The 13,403-nt window shown below is 41.7% G+C and overlaps 1 protein-coding gene across 8 annotated transcripts in view; it reads left to right on the top strand.

Annotated features, from left to right (window-relative positions):
- Positions 1 to 13,403, top strand: part of NFATC1 (nuclear factor of activated T-cells 1) — a 116,269-nt gene that overhangs the window by 51,411 nt on the left and 51,455 nt on the right. The gene's annotated exons all lie outside the window — the stretch shown is intronic.

Genomic DNA, 13,403 nt, shown 5'->3' with positions numbered 1-13,403 from the left:
CCGTCATGAGCCCTTCCTGCAGCCCCAGGTACAACGCTGCACTCATGGAGGCTGTGGAGTGAGCTGGATGCTTCTTGGCTTCTTCAGAAAGTTTAAAAAAAAAAAAAAAAAAGGGGGCAATATTGCAGCATAAAAATCTGAGTTTAGAGCAAGGAGATAGAAGAGTGGTCCTGTGCACTTTGTATTTAAACTTCATTCCCTGCACAGAATTGGGTTAGTGTGACATTTCAGGAGCTAAGTCCTGGATATTTCTCATGACAGGAAGGAGAACATGTCAAACAGTGCTTTCTTTCCTACTCGTTTTCTGTCCTCATCTTTTACTGTGTCAGAAAAATATCAGAACTATCCTGTACCAAAGAACTATAATGGGAATGCTCCTTGCTCACTCACAGGTACCACAGTGTGGATTTGGACAAAGCAGGATGCTCACTGTATTGACTTAAATTACAAAAGTACAAAACAAGGCCACCCTTGCTCTGTCTAGCCAGACAGATATCTCCCTCAAGCAAAGGGAATTGGAGGCTGCACAAAGGCAGCATACAAAGGCATACAAAGCATGTAGATCAAGAAAAAATAATATATGCAACATTTTTAAAAAATCATGAGAAATGAAGGAGTGTGTAGTTGCACACTGAGTCTGCTGGTGAGGAATTAAATTATCTAAAGGCTTTGCCTGTCACTCTGGAAAACCCAGTGAGCAAGCTGCTTGGTGCATGGGTTGGTAGGACAGAGCCATGCAGGAGTGTCTCCCCTACATGGAGACATCACCAGAGATCCCCCTGCTCTCTGACTCCTGGGCGTGAAGCGGGTGGAAGCACTGCAGGAGTCAGTCAGTGAGCTGCTGCCATTGAAGAGTAATCAGTATCATTAAGTCAGCAGTAAAAGATCTGATTTGAAACTGCCTGCTTCATTTTAGTGCTGCCACAGGAGATTTGGTGCGATTGCAAGGCAGTACTGCCATGTGGAAGGACACTGTGGGGCTGAGCCTTTATAGTTAAAAGCATCTCCTGGAACACCTAGCCTGCATTAATCTCTAAGCTGCCCAGCTACTGATTTGTAAGGCAATTGTGTTGCTAGGAATGGCTCACAAAAAAGAATTTTGCCAGCAAATCCAGTGCAATTTCTATGGACTCTGTGGTGAGTTGTGTGCTACTTTGTATAACACGGCTTGATGCATTTAAAACAAACAAGCCTGGTGCATCATTGTCTTAGTGACAGATTGTTCCAGCTCATTTTTTTAGCAGAGGTTCTGTATATAATATGAAATGAAAAAGCATTCCCAGCCTTTACTTTTGAAAATCAGCAAGCAGTGTTTCCCTCTAAGCTATTCCATGTCTTTGAAACTAGGTCAAGAGAAGGAGCACCAGCATAGTTTCTCTTTCTCTTAGAAAGTTGGTTATGAACTTTTGTGATTAGCTGGAGACGTTCATTAGTTTTGCCACTGTTGCTGCTTTTGTTTTTGAATTCAGAATGTTAATCACGTTCCTAGTGAGTAACAGCCAAATACAGCTATTACAAAGTAACAGATCACAGGAATAATTGCACTCATAAAGGGAAAATATCCTTGATTTGAAATTTAAGCACTATACTGCATGAGTTCATGTTTTCAGTCTTTATTCAGGCAGAGTTCCCAAGCCAGGAGGCAGCCTCTGAGAGCTTGTCTAATTTATGCTAGTCTGCATACTTAATTGGTTAACGCAGAGAGTTTGAGAACACGTTGTGTTTGGCTTCTGTGGTTTTTTTCCTTCTGTCTGAATAATTTCTTTAAGTCTGCTGAGTGCATTGTGGTATGCTGAATGTTTTTCCAAGCGTGAGTCCCAAGCTCTCTGTCTTCAGAGCTAGCCCTCAGCTGTTGTAATCTCTGGAGGAATGGCATTATCCTGGCCTCCTTGCGTAGGGAGTCTGTCTTAACTGTGACTCATACAAGAGGGAATCCCTGAAGAATGATCAAATCAATCTTTGAGCCGGGGAGGCAGGACATGGTATTTTCAGCTTAACCCCTTACTGGCTTCTTTTTAGCCATGGAGTATATGAAACAGAGCAGAAGATACTTAGCAGCAGTGCAACACTGTGTGTCATGCAGAGGAGAAACTAGTCAGCTGCAGAGTGAAGGTTTGCTGAAAGGACTGTGAAAGCAGAGCTGTGAGGACCCCATCTGGAAGAACCCTTCATGATGCGGTGCAGTGCTAAGGCAGAGGGCACCTCTCTGGATAAACAATGAGTCTTTTCAGAAGTAGACTGAAGTTAGCTCAAGCTTGTTGCAGTACCAGAAAAAAAATTCTCTTGCGTTGAAATGAGACTTTATTTTACAGGATTTTGTTCAATGTTTTAATGCTTGCATATCAGACCATGTTTTCCAATGATGGTTGATGGCATAAAACAACCATCCAAGAAACCTAGGGATAGTGAAGATGTAAATGCTGAATGAACTTTGAGAGATTTGCTCTTTTAAATTCAGCATTTGCTTTGACAGAGGAATTCCACAGTGAACTTCTCTCTTGCATATTACTCTAATAATTGTTTTCTTTCAGTTCCTGGCTTTATAGACATGGTTTTCTCTTCCTATTTTTGAAGTGTCTCATGAGTCTGTCACACTTGTTGGGTGCTAGATTTAGGACACTACAGTAATCTATTTCATCAGAAGCATCAGTACCTTCTGAAATATGAATATAGATGTCTGCAACATCCTAGTAACAAGGACACTTGATGCTGTTTGCTAGTGTTCACTGTGGAGACAAGGTGTGCATTTTGGTTACAAAAGTGGATGAAATGAAGTTGATGTTTTTTAGCTGTGCAAGGAAGTGTTTGACTAAGAGCAACAAAATGCTTTCTACCTAACACACTCATCTGGAAAAGCTTAGATTGTTATCTGGATCTATAGTAAAAGACACTGATTTATTGACTAACATTTGTTAATCTTGTTATGTAGTTTCTAGATTGTGAATGTACCGGGCAACAAAAACCTTCAGGGAAGTTAAGAAAATGCAGAGATGTTTGAAGAGTTTTTAAAGACTATAAGTCTAGCAGTTACCTTCTTTTTTTGTTTTTTGTTTTTTTATAACAACCTCTACAAACATTATCTGACTTCAGATATATTTTTGAAAGGTAACACAAGTTACCTTTACGAGAACATACAAATGCACAGAGAGCCTAACAGAAACAACCAGACTGCTGTCCCTTTGTGTATCAGAGTATGATTAGTGATGTTTAAGTCTCTCTATAACTCAGTTCACAAAAATGTTTATTGTAATTGACAAATGAAAATTTACTAATGAGACACGAACCAAGTATCCCAAGCACCAAAGCACAGTGAAGTTAGAGGTGTATCTTCTCGCACATCCCCATGTCCTTCCTTCTAGGTATTGTAGAGCTCTGCAAGGTGTTTTGGGATTTAGAAAGTCTTGTGCTAAGATCTGAAGGAGTTAACTTATCCAGTTAGGCCAAAAATCTCTCCTTGCTCCTGTAGCTAGAATGCTTTTGGCACTAGAGCTAGCTCAATTATTTCTGGACTTCCTTGATTTGTCCAAGTCAAGACATACTTCAGAGATCAGATTAAAATGACAAATCTTCATTATTAGCAAGTTTTGATATGGGAAGAACTGGATATTTTGTGTATTATTATTGGTTATCATTCAATTGAGTTTCCACTCTTAGAGCACCAAACTCACTTCTTTGGTTTTGTGCTTAGTGACCAGAGCTCAAGGCAAGAGTTTTAAAGAACAGAAAGGTAGAAATGTAACATCCAGCTTCCTTACAGGATTAGATTCTTGGGTAGCACTGACTTTGAAATTCTGATTCTGTGTTGTTAAATTTGACAGCCTTTTTGTCCTACCAAAAGGGCTGCATTTGAAACTCTGTGTGCAACCCTGAAGATGCATCACTCTCTTTGGTGGCTACATCTCTGAGTAATTGCAGGCTTATGGACTAATGCGGCTTTGAACACATTGCTAATTACTCTGCCATCAAATCAACAGCGATCCTAACACCTGTAACCTAATTACATAATATGTCCAGCTATTGTGCCTGAAGCATTTGAAACTCAAGTTCATGAAAGACGTAGAAGTAAACAGCACTGAAGCAACATTTCCTCCAGTGATTTTCTCCTGTTTTCGGGCATTTTCAAAGAGTTAAACAGTTTTTCAGATTTAGCTTCAAACTGTTCATTCTAGTGTCATTTTTATTATGTTAAATGAATTTTTCTGTCAAAACTGTTCGTCTTTGCTGCTGGAACAGGTTGCGCTCTTAGATCATTAAGTCACTGATGTAGCATGGTAATAGTTATGCTGGTGCAGATGAGAGATAGCTGGGTGAGATCACTAAATTTTTGGTGTATATGCCAAAGAAAATCACTCTGTTCCGTAACTATTTCAAATAGAAAAACCTGAAGTTTCCCTCCTGTTGAAAGAGTGGTCAAGTTTGGTCAGTTGAATGTTTGCACAGAGTAAATGCAATATGGAAAAGAAGAAAGCTGGATGAATTTAAGTACCCACTGAAGCATTTCACAGGTTTTTTGTTCCTCTCAATTTTCACCATCTGTAGCAAAGATTGTAATGAATCAGTTGCTGCTTTAAGGTGCAGATGTCAGTTTGAAGTCTTGGAAAGCTGCTGAGAAATTCAGTTCTAGTTCCTGTCCATTGTAGGAGAAAAACTTACTTTGTTGCACAGTAGACAGTCAAGTGCAGTATTTTAAGTTCCAGAGAACTTACAGAAAGTTCTGGAAAATTGTATGTTCCAAAACACTTGAGTAGCATGTGGATGGAACGGATGCGTTGGGGAAGTATGTGGGCTTTGGGGTTTGACTCAGCTGTACTTTGGAGCTCAGGGCTTGGAGTCTGTTTTGACGTGATGTGATGTGATGGGGAGACGGGTGACCTGAGTCTTGGCAGAATTCCATTTGGTAAAAGATCTTACATTCTCAGCAATCTTTCCATTGCTCTTTCCATTGCCAGTAGCAGTCACAGTTTAGGGGGCAACTAGCCAAAAGGGGGTCAAGTTTCCCACTGGTAATCATATTGTAGCTCACATAATAAATAAGCAAGTGACAAAACTCCCTTTCCCCTCTAGTCAGATAGACAGATAATACATAATTTTGTCTTTATCTATCTGTTTTTCCAAGATCGGGACACATGTTCCAGTTGGCGGTGAGCAGTTATGCTCTGACTCATGTGCAGTGAGGTTAAAAATTCTGGAAACTAGATAAACTGGAAATTTCAAAGGCATACGAGTTAGAAGCCTGGAGTTCATGTGAAGGTCACTTGAACCTGCTTCCTGGCGATGTATTGATAGCTGAAGGGGTTTCTGGCCATTGCTCAGAAACAGATATCCTTGGGCGAATAGTATCATCAAATGGCAGAGTCATTTGATGGTGGAACCCTTTCATGCGCACTCAGATGCCATGATGTAGCTTGTAGGAAATGTCAGCACGTTTCAGTTTTTCCTGGCTGTTTAGTCTACGGAATGGCAAAGATAGAGTGGGACAGCAGCCATATGAATGAGATGGTATCAGCGGCAGCAGTCCTCATCCTGGGAGTTGCTCTTGCAGTTAAGAACAAGATGAATCAACCAGGGACACTTATTGTGGACAATGGAGAAACAAGGAATAAGCATAGAGTCTCTAGTTAAAAGTAATTTGTCTGAGCAATTCTGTGAATTTGCAATTATTACAGAAACTATGGATGCTTGAAGTTTATTCTTTCATGTCATTGCCAAACTAAGTGGCTTCAAGCAGCTGCATCTGTTCAATCAAAGCTTTGTCTCTGACCATTTATAACTGGCACAAGATTTCAGCTAGTTGTTACTGTTCCAGTAGTACCCTCCAAACATACAGGAATTCACAGCCCTTACCCATAAAGTCCATAGCCTGATGAAGCAATCAGCGCCCAAAGATAGGAGGGGAAAGGGGTGTAGCTGGGGTGTTTTACCTTGGCTGGCTGCCAGGCTTCCACTGTGCTGCTCTCTCACTGCTCCTTCTCCACAGGACTGGGAGAAAATAAGACAGAAAGCATCATGGGTCAAGATAAAGACAGGGAAATCACTCACCAGTTTCTGTCACTGGCAAAACAGATGTGGGAAGAATTAATTTGTTTGAATTTATTTCTAATTAAAGCTAGAGTGCTGAGAAACAACTTAAAAAACACCTTCCCCCACCCTGCCCTTTCTTTCCATACTCAGCTTCACTGCTGGCTCTTCTACCCCTTTCCCATCTAAGCAGCTCAGAGGGATGTGGAATGAGAGTTGCTGTCAAGACATACTACTTCATCTCTGCTGCTCCTTCCTCCTTACACTTCCCTTTCCTCCGGTATAGGGTCCCTCTCACAGAAGACAGTCCTTCATGAACTGCTCCAGCATTTGTCATGGACTGCAGTTCTTCAAGATTGTTCCTTTCTGCAGGGTACAGTCCTTCAAGAAAAGACTGCTCCAGCCTGGGGACCTCTTTCACAGGCTGCAGTTCTTGCCAGGAGCCTGCTTCTGCATGAGCTCTCCTTGGGCTTGCAGCTTTCTTCAGGGCAGATCCACAGCCTGCATTGTGAGCATCTGCTCTGCCATGATTCTTCATGGGCTGCAAGAGGACAAGCTGCTTCACCATGGTATTCTCCATGGACAGCAGGGAAATCTCTGCTCTGGCACTTGGAGCACTTCTTCCTCTTCCTTCTCTGGACCTGCTGTCTGCAGGGTTGTTTCTCCTGCATTTTTCTTGCTCCTCAAAGCTATTGCATGGTGTTTTTTACCCTTTCTTAAGTGTGTTATCACAGAGATGCCATCAGCATCACTGTTTGGCTCAGCTTTGGCCAACAGTGGGTCCACTGCAGAGCCAAGCGTGAATTGGCTGTTTCCACACGTGGCAACCCATGGCTTTTTCCCACAGAGGTCAACCCTGCCGTGCCCCACTGCCAGCACTGCCATATATGCCTCCAGTTTGTGTGGGCATTGTCTACATCTTCAGCTGAAGCACAGTTCATTCTCTCCTGTTACTTCCCTGACTGGTCATTAAGAGTTGGTTCGTGTCTGAAGTGGACATCTCAGAAAGAAAAAAGAAGTGGAGGAAGAATAGCCTGTTCCTTTTAGGTCTGCTGAAGATTATAAGATTATAAATTCGAGAGCAATATGGAAGAAAGTACAATGATATTTAGAGAGGAATAGTGCTAAGACATTTCCGAACTGTGCCTTGTTGCAAGAAAGCTGATATCAAGGCAGATAGTCAGGGATTATTATGTATATTAAATGACAGAATCATAGATTCACACATAACATCATCACAACAGCAGCAAAACTGGACACTCCATATCTTGTCCCTTCATCACATTATAGTAACACAAATTCTCTATAGTTATTACACCTCTATGATTGAGCATAGGTTTTTTTTTTAACAAGAGAAACCAGATGAGGGATATAGTGGAGACAGTGAGATAGAAAAATCAAAATACCCTTCAAAAGTGTACTGTTTGAACTCTGCTAACAAAGTCACAATGAGGGCCATAATGGGATGTCTCTGGAAAATGAGAAGTTGTGGCCACAATAGATAAAATGTAGTTTGTGTCTTAAAAACAAACGAGAGAGAAGAATTGAAAATATTTGGATCAAACTTGTGTCTACAAGATGAGAAGGACGTAGTAGTGGAAGGTAGCTTCCAGTGCTACAGGCCTAAGAGCTACAATACAAGTGGTGATGTTGGCATCAAACACAGAAGAGGTAGAAAAAATAATTGTTCTTGGAGAGAAAATTAAGAATTTGGTTGAAACTGTGAGGTTTTTTACTTCAGCAGTCTTTGAGAAAATAAAAGACAGAAGATAAAACTGAAGAAAATGGACCAGGATTATTCTATTTAGTTTTAGCTGCAAAGACCCAAGTTCAGCCTACTAGAGGTTCCCAGAGGACAGTAAAATTGTGTAGACAAGGAGATAAGAGAACTGTAACCAAAAATAGAATGCAGGACTGATGGTGGGTAGGTGAGCTCGTTTCACTGTGCTTCCTCTAGAGAAATTTGGTACTCGTGTCAAGCTGCAGCTTTACTGGTAAGCTGAGTGTATTAAACCTGGAATTAGTGAGATTTTTAAAATAAAACCCTCAGACCAAGATCATTTTAAATAGAGGGAGGTGCCAGAGAGCATGAATTGCGTAACCAGCCTCCAATCTGCCGAAAATAGGATCTGGCAGGTTATTTCAGATGGTTTTGGCTCAAAATGAGCCCTAATCAGTCTGTTTTCAGCACAGTGCCTCCTTTTAATTACCTGGACTAAAATTACTCCTGTTTTCAAAACACTTGAACTTAGAATAATTAAGTCTGTTAGACATACTGTGGCAAAAGCAGCAGAAAGTGTGCCGTTTAGGCAAAGTGACTCCCTCAGCTTTTGGCTTGTCCAGTTGAGCAACCAGATAGGACGTTCATGTCTAGCACAGATACTAGTGTACTGTAAGATAAAATTTGTACTGCGTTTTTATCAAGAGGTTACTGTATGACACTTTTATTGTAATGTAAATTGCAGTGTAAACTGTAGTGTAAAAAAGAGAGAAAAAGGAACTTAAAACATCATATGCATGACAGACACACATAAGTATACATAATATTTATATATAAGTTCAAGACTGCAAAAATGGATAGCTGAGGGAATGCACAAAATCCATATGCTGCAAATGCTTATAAGGGTACACAAACATATACAGCAGTTTTGATGTGGAAATACAGTTAGGCCAGTTCTGCATGAGCCTTGCTGCACAGAGACTGGTGCATGCCAGGAATAGGGAACCAAAGTATGGGATCAGTGTTTGTAAAGAGACAGGAGGCTGAGAGGAGAGATGAGAAAAGTAGCTGGTATCTTCCTGGCAAGGAAGAGGGAAATAAAATATGTGAAAACCAGAGTGGCTGCCTTTGCCTCTGATTCTTAGCCCAAGCACAGACCTGGCCTAACCTGCCTCATACATGGAAGCTGATAGCATCTTTGTACAAAGCTGAATGACTGTCTGAATGACAGGAGTTGGTTTTCATCCTCTTTTCTTGCTGGAGGCCCATCCTTTCCTTCTGGACATATTCATGGATCAGTAGTCTCAGAGCCAGGAGTGTACGTCTGAGGGAAAAAGGGGTTGGCACGCAAATTAAAACTTTGCTAATCCTTCAGTGCTAAAGGAGCTGAATATGCAGTAATGTAGTTGAATACAAAGGTAGACAGACTCTGCAGAGCACCTCAAAACTGCACTGTATAATCATTTTCCATTGCATCTGTGTCCTCCCTGTTCTGAACATGTTAAAGTAATCTGGTATGTAATATAGGCACTATTGTTTAGGGTAGTCTCACAGCACATTAATCAAGGAGTGGGTTCCTTTGGGGGGATAGAGTTAGTTTCACTGTCTTACTTGCAATATATGAATGTAAATACGGATTTACAGTCCAGCCAGCACAGTCAAACTCTGTTGAGCTTCAGGCTGGAAGAATATAAAATGTACACTGTGTATAGGCAATGAAATTCTAGGTGACATCTATTCTTGTATCTCAAGTGAACACAGTGCTACTGAAGGGTACAGACTGTTTTAACCCACTGTAATAAATTAAGATAGCTTGAATACATCTGAACTCTCCCTTTATGCCCATTTCATTGAGGTGAGGTTTAAGTAGTTGCCAGATAACGCATGTTACACGCTCCCAAGTTTCTGGGCTTGGAGTTCTGTTTTGGTTTTATATATCATTTTTCCCTTTCTGTCATCTGTCAGCCTGTAATGAAAGTTATACTGGACTTGACTATTGTAAGGTTGCAAACCTGTGGCACTATGCTTACAGTTCCCTGGAGAAAAGGAGGTAAATCAGTTTTGGAAACTCTTGGAAACCCAGCCTTCCTGATGAGCAGTGAGAAGTTGAAAAACAGTGTTTTTCAACTTAATCACCACCTATGTGTTGCTATGCATTTTCACCAGTGATAAACAAGAGCCTGCATGCCACACTCAAAAAAATCTGCACCAGTGGAGGTGACCCACTGTTTCACAGCTACTGTGATGGCGTGGTTGCTTGGAAAATACTGCCCATGCAGTCCATCTGATGGAAGTCAGATGGGAGTCTAAGCAGATGGAAGTCAGAAGGTGCCAAATCTAGACTATATGGTGGGTGTGGTAGGACAGTCCAGCGAAGACTGGCAGTGTGCTCCGTGGTCTTCAAGCTGGTATGGAGCTTGGTATTACGTTGCATGAGAAAGGTTGCCTTCTTCTCTGGAGTGATTCTGGAAATTTGAGCCTTCAGCTTAGTCAGTGTCACGATGTAGCAGTCAGAGCCCCTTTCCTATCCCAAAAGACAGTGCACATCACTTCACCTGCTGATGGCTTGGACTTTTTCTTCCACAAGGAATTCGCATGTCACCACTCTATGGATTGATGTTTTGACTCTGGCTCATAGTGGAGACACCACATCTCATCACCAGGAGCAATGTGTTCCAGGAGACTGTCACCTTCAACCTCATATTGATTCAGTAGTTCCTCACCAACTTGTGTATGCTGTTCTTCCTGTGTGAGCATTCGTGGGACCCACTTGGTGCAAACTTTGCGATATTCCAGCATTGACACCATTGTTTGCAACATGTTGAAGCTGATATTCAGTTCTGTACGCGGTTCCCTGGTTGTAATCGGCTGATTTATGCAAATGAGCTGTTTAAGACACTTCATTTCATGGTGTGACAGCTATGCATGGCCATCCAGAACATGGGTTGTCTTTCACGGTGCTGTTGCCACTGCTGAAACACACCACCCACCACACCACCCCACTGTGCTCACATCCACTGTTTGGTCTCCATAAACATTCAGCAAGCGTTGATGAATGTCAATGGGTGCCATTTTTTCCGCAGGGAGGAATTCAGTGACACATCTTTGCTTCATATGCATTTCCAGGTCAGGCGTCATTTTGTCAGACTGCCCCTCTGCTGCCACCTGTCTACGTGGCAACAAAATATAACAGAATATTGGCAGGAAGGTTCAACCTCTGCTACCATACCACCAAGGTCTGCCTCTGATGTTATGGGCCAACATAATAAAACAGGAGGCATTACTTTCAGAGCAGCCCTCATACGGATGTTGTGGTCTGCTAGGTTTTATGTGTGAATTTACACTGCTTTTTTCATGCTGCTTCTGTGTTAAAACAAGCTCGTACAGTGCATTTTTATGTGGAAATCTTTTAGTGGGTGTGGTGGGGAAGCCGTTCAGTGACTCATGCTGCAGGGAATTCCCTAATGAATTAGAGTATTTTTACTTCTGGAGTTTTGCGCAGTTTCCTTTAACACTGGAGTGAGCATTTGATAAGGGCAGACTACAAAGACCCATTCATCGTTAAGCTGCTCCGTTTTAAAATTGGATGTTTATATTTTGCAGAGATGAAAATACACCCCAAGTAACATGGTAGGTTCACAGCATTTCATCACTCATAATCCCAGGTGCTCTGAGTGCTGAAAAAAAATGAATCACGGTGAAGTACACCCAAAGCAGAGACTGCTATAAATACCAGCACAGCACAGTGATGGGTCTTTAAACATCAGGCTTTCTGACAAAACTCAGTGTCTTCAGCTGCCAGCAGTGCTGATGGCCACCTGTGAATGAAGCACAGCTCTGTGCCAAACTCAGGTCAGGTGGGCACAGTCAGAGAGCTCTGGCAAAATGAGGTGTGTTGTGCTGCGCTCTTTGTGCTGCCTCTTCAGAAGAGGAGGGATTCAGAGCTCCTTCAAGCCCATGGCGTGAGTCCCTGTTGAAGTCTTGGTTTGTCAAGTCAACTGCTTTTGGCATCATGGGAGTGGGGCTCTCCACTGGTTACTCAGCAGAGCTTTTCCCCTGTGATTGTGTGCAGCTGCTTTATTTTTCTTTTCCTTCTGTAAATCAAACAAACGAAAAAACAACAAAAAAGCAACGTAAGCGAAAAAACAAACAAACCCAATACAATACCTTGACTTTTTAGTTATATAAAGGGATGTCTTTCTGCTCAAAACATTGCAGTGTAAATCTTAAAACACCAAAACAAAGCCAGACATTTGGTTTGGAGAAGGCAATTCTGGTTATTTGGTAAAGGTAAATAGCAAAGTGAAAGAGAATGAAATAAGACCTTTGGAAAAGCCTTTCTCTCCCTTCTCTCTTTTCCTACTTGCCTCCTCCTCTCCTTCCTCTCCTGCCTCCTTATGCCCCCCTTCCCTGTATAACGACTGCCCATTTGGGTACAGTAATTCCAGAGAGTAAACTTTAACGGGAATGCCTGAAATGTGTCTGCTTCAGCTTTGTGTTATGTCTGTAATTTGAATTATTTGCATTTTGGAAAGGTATAAATTGCTCTGGTGTACTTTGGTTGGCCAGCAGCCAGGAGGGAGTTGCCTTGGGCTCTGAACCAGGCTGCTGCAGATGTGGCAGGCGTACAATGGAAACTTTTGTGGTTGAGCAGTCCTCACTCCTCAAGCACACTGATGGGAGACAGTATCCCGCCTGCCTCCGAGGGCCCTCAGCACATGTGGCACTGGGGGCAATGCAGTTTTCTCTGGTGGAGGCAGATTTTCATGATGCTTTGAGCTCCCACAAAGGGTTCCAGAGCCACTATTAATTTCTCTTTTTAAAAAATTTCAGCTGAACTGTATAAACGTGCAAAACATGTTTACTGTAAGAGGTTGACGTAGTGGTCTAAGGTTTCCCTCCTGGAGCTGATCCCAGTCCGTGGGCGTTGAGATTTCCCTCTTGGTTTACCAGACGTAATATGAGGAATTGTCTTCTTTTTTTTTTTTTTTTTGAGTCTCTGCTTCATAACAATTTTTCCTCTGTGTGTTTTTGTTAAATGAAATGTCACTAGCTGTTAATGAGTTGTCTATTCCCTACTCCTTCTCTCTCTTCACCTTCCCTGCAGTCGTCAAGCAGTGATGATCTGCACAGTCTCAAGAGAATTTATGGGAGCAAAATCTGTATTGTTCTTAACTAGCTTCCAGAGACAAATCACTGCTCTGGATTTTTATTTTCCTAATAGTTTAGCTTACAGCATTTAGAATATTTCTGAACAAACTCTCTTTGTCATCATAAAAATTCCAAAAGCACATAAAGGCACTGCTGCATGAAGTAATTGAAAGATTAGCGATAGTTGGAGTCATTTTGAATTTTGCTGAAGTATTGGCAGGAAATAAAAACCAGAAACCTGAATCAGATCATTCGTCTCTCAAAGTAGAAATTAAACACTGCAAAAAGACTGAAGTAATGTAATACATTTACAAAGGTAAATGGAACACATCAACTACTAGTCTGGACGTCTTTAGATTTAAGAAAGAAAAAAAGCAAGAACACAAAAAACCCTTACAAAGCCGAAGTTCCTAGACTTTGCAGAATGTGTGATAAGTGTCAGGGTTGTGTCACCTTTCCAACTGATTGATTAACTGGGTGGGAGGGAAGTGAGGGGCTGCAGGCACTCTGTAGG

This window comes from Numida meleagris, chromosome 2 (genome assembly GCF_002078875.1).
Source record: "Numida meleagris isolate 19003 breed g44 Domestic line chromosome 2, NumMel1.0, whole genome shotgun sequence".
NCBI lineage: Eukaryota > Metazoa > Chordata > Aves > Galliformes > Numididae > Numida > Numida meleagris.
This window is presented reverse-complemented; position numbering and strand designations above follow the sequence as displayed.